This window comes from Limulus polyphemus, unplaced genomic scaffold, assembly GCF_000517525.1.
Source record: "Limulus polyphemus unplaced genomic scaffold, Limulus_polyphemus-2.1.2 Scaffold1113, whole genome shotgun sequence".
NCBI lineage: Eukaryota > Metazoa > Arthropoda > Merostomata > Xiphosura > Limulidae > Limulus > Limulus polyphemus.
In genome coordinates, this window is record NW_013666723.1 from 178,099 (window position 1) to 182,268 (window position 4,170).

Genomic DNA, 4,170 nt, shown 5'->3' on the forward strand with positions numbered 1-4,170 from the left:
CTATTTCATTTAATAGATATTTTGATATATAAGTTGTTCGGGTTTTTCATTTAAAAAAAAGCAACATTAATTTCTTGACGACGTAATAGTATTTGTCCATATCTCCCTCATCTGGACTGTCAAGACAAAAAACGACTCCTTTGTTACAATATATATTATATATATTTGTTTTTCTTTTAAATGGTTAAATTTATCACCAATGAGCTTAGAAGTTAAATTAAAGTCCCATTATTCATCCAAATTCTAACCTATTATGAAGTATTACTTTTCTTGCCTTTAAAATAATGCAAAGTTCGTTTCACTTATCACAACGTTACTATACTTCAGCATACGGAATTTTCCAGATTACTCTCATAAATATAGTGAAGGAAGAGAGTTCAGTATATGGGATACTTTATATCACGTTCATAAATTCTTCACACTGTGAAAGCACTATGGCAATAGTGTTGATTTCATCTCTATGATATGAAATACGAAAGACTTCAATATTCCTTTGATTTTCCGGCCGACTCGTATTTAAAGCCCAAAGAAACGTGTTAGATGTATTCTGAATATAGCATATAACACAAACATTTTTCTCTCAATAAAACGAAATTACCAGAGACTTAAGAACGATTCAAAACATTTATTTATTGACAACATAAAATAATACTCAAAAACATCTTATACAAAATTATTTACGATAACGCATAGATATGGACAAAACCGCCAGGGTGGAAGTTCGATAAAGTTTATACAGCCATTCTTTCTTTCTTTATCGTCTCACATCACAAAGTAGCCAGCGTTTTGGATAAAAACCTTTCATGCAAAACTTACTTATAAACCGTGTAGACATCTACCACAGGAAAACATTATAACAACTCAGACCGTGCTAGAATGGTTTCTAAGTTAGTGAAAACCGATCGGACCACAAACTGAGAACGTATTTTGTTAGGTAAAATGAAAACTGGGTGTGGTAGTTGTCTAAAGAAATAATCGTATACTGATTGTGATATATAGTGCAGAGCCTAGATTAATTCTATCATGTGTCCAGCCAGCACTGATTCTACCATTATAATGTGTCCAGCCAGCACTGATTCTGTCAGTATAAGGTGTCCAGCCAGCATTAATTCTGTCAGTATAAGGTGTCCAGCCAACACTGATTCTGTCAGGATAAGGGTCCAGCCAACACTGATTCTGTCATTATAAGGTGTCCAGCCAGCACTGATTCTGTTAATATAAGGGTCCAGCCAGCACTGATTCTGTCATTATAAGGTGTCCAGCCAGCACTGATTCTGTCATTATAAGGGTCCAGCCAGCACTGTTTGTATCAGTATAAGGTGTCCAGCCAACACTGATTCTGTCAGGATAAGGGTCCAGCCAGCACTGATTCTGTCATTATAAGTTCCAGCCAGCACTGTTTGTATCAGTATAAGGTGTCCAGCCATCTCTGATTCTATCAGTAAATGGTGTCTAGTCATCTCTGATTATATCAGCATAATGTGTCCAGTCATCTCTGATCAGTGTCCAGTGAGTATTGATTCTGATAATATAAGCTAGTTAGGCCTTTGTTATTTCTATAGGAATAGGGTATACAACATGCATTGGTTCTGTTAACATAAGTTTGTTAGGCCTGTTTTATTTCTATAGGAATAGGGTATACAACATGCATTGGTTCTATTAATATAAGTTTGTTAGGCCTGTTTTATTTCTATAGGAATAGGGTATACAACATGCATTGGTTCTATTAATATAAGTTTGTTAGGCCTGTTTTATTTCTATAGGAATAGGGTATACAACGTGCGTTGATTTTGTCTTACCAGGAGACTTCAAAAGGCTAAGAAAATCATTATAGCAGTTCTACCGTTATCAGGTCAAGTTCCGTTAGGAACTGTCCCTGTAAACTCGAAGTAAGTATACCACTGTAAAAACAAATTCAGCAATGATTATATGACTACAAAAATTTATGAAATATTTTGGCGTGAATAACAAGCTAATTATAATTTCTATTTTTGCAGAATGAAGACTAGCAACTGTGTGAAATATGTCGGTGAATAATGTTGGTTTTGACTTACGAACTAAAATAGCGTCAGTTTTGTTTAACAGCGAATCAGATCTTAAGCTCTTTCTTCATATTCAATCATTTCTTTCAGATAATGATACTGTTAACATTAAAATGGTTTAGAATTGTTGAGGTTTAAAATTATTTTTATCTCCCAATACGTTACTCCTTAGTTTTAGCAGTTAAAGTGAGGATAATCAACCTTACGTTTTTAATTTTTTTTAGGATTTATATCTTGTAAGCCAATATGTAGGTTCGACTCCTGCTTGTATCCAGTTTTTTTCAAAACTAATTACGAATTCATGAACAAAAATAATATTTCTGGTGAACAGGAACGACAATTACACAGCAAAAAAAAATATTTTCTATAACTTGTCTTTTAATTTTTTTCACTCCGTGAATCAACGGTCAGTTTACGACTTTATACCACTAGAATCAGGGGGTCGATTCCCCATGGTAGACATCGTGCAGACAGCCTACTGTGCGATAAAATAAACAAGCTTTCTTTTAACTTCAGCCTTAGAGTATAAACTTTTCTTTTTTCATCCCAAAGGTTAGAAACACTGTTAAAAGGTGGCGCCACAGGCAGATATACTTCATATGACTTAACTCAAAAAATAATAAATTAACAAAAAATATATATTTCTCATCAGCTCCTACAATACTAATTATTACACTAGCAGCAGGCAACGATATTTGAAATAATCCTTTCATGGTAGTCCTGTTTGTGTGAAATTCGCGCAAAGCTATTCGAGGGCTACCTACCGCTAGCCTGCCTTAATTTAGCAGTGACAGACCAGAAGGAAAGCAGCTAGTAAACACCACCCACCGCTAACTCTTGGGCTACTATTTTACCAACGAATAGTGGGATTGACCAACACATTATAACGCGTCGACGTCATAAAGGGCAAGCATGCTCAGTGATGGGGATTCAAACTCGCGACTCACAGGTTGCGAATCCAGCACCCTAACCACCAGGCCACATTAGTACAAGTTGTGACATAACCACCCTGGTAAGCTACTTATCAGAAATACTATAAAACAAACATTTCAGGTAAAACAACTAAAAAGCACATATGTTTAGTAGATTAAAAACGAGTATTTCAGGAAGCGAAAAAATAATCATGTGCACTAAATATTACAATGAAACAGTAGCCCCAGCTGTACAACATAACAGGTGATATAAATATTGCAATGAAACAGTAACCCCAGCTGTATAATAAACCAGATGATATAAATATTACGATGAAACAGTAACCCCAGCTGTACAATATAACAGGAGATATAAATATTGCAATGAAACATTAAACCCGGATGTATAATAAACCAGATGATATAATATTGCGATGAAACAGTAACCCCAGCTGTACAATATACCAGATGATATAAATATTACAACGCAACACTAACCCCAGACGTATAATAAATCAGATGATATAAATATTACGATGAAACAGTAACCCCAGATGTATAATAAAATAGATGATATAAATATTGCAATGAAACAGTAACCCCAGATGTATAATAAACCAGATGATATAAATATTGCAATGAAACAGTAACCCCAGATGTATAATATACCAGATGATATAAATATTGCAATGAAACAGTAACCCCAGATGTATAATAAACCAGATGATATAAATATTACGATGAAACAGTAACCCCAGACGTATAATAAACCAGATGATATAAATATTACGATGAAACATTAACTCCGGATATATAATAAATCAGATGATGTAGATATTGCAATGAAACAGTAACCCCAAATGTTTAATAAAATAGATGATATAAATATTGCAATGAAACAGTAACCCCAGATGTATAATAAAATAGATGATATAAATATTAAGATGAAACAGTAACCCCAGATGTATAATATACCAAATGATATAAATATTAAGATGAAACAGTAACCCCGGATATATAATAAACCATATGATATATAAATATTGCAATGAAACAGCAACCCCAGATGTATAATAAACCAGATGATATAAATATTAAGATGAAACAGTAACCCCAGATGTATAATATACCAGGTGATATAAATATTACGATGAAACAGTAACCCCAGATGTATAATAAACCAGATGATATAAATATTAAGATGAAACAGTAACCCC

At 33.7% G+C, this 4,170-nt stretch overlaps 1 protein-coding gene and 1 long non-coding RNA gene across 2 annotated transcripts in view; one reads left to right on the forward strand and one right to left on the reverse strand.

The window, feature by feature from the left end:
* The window catches only part of LOC106462185 (myosin-2 heavy chain-like), a 127,474-nt gene that overhangs the window by 3,203 nt on the left and 120,101 nt on the right, over positions 1–4,170 (reverse strand). The window lies entirely within an intron of this gene.
* Positions 648–1,547, forward strand: LOC111086454. The gene is made up of 2 exons (XR_002611181.1): positions 648–1,254; positions 1,288–1,547. It is a non-coding gene; the product is annotated as an uncharacterized LOC111086454 (long non-coding RNA).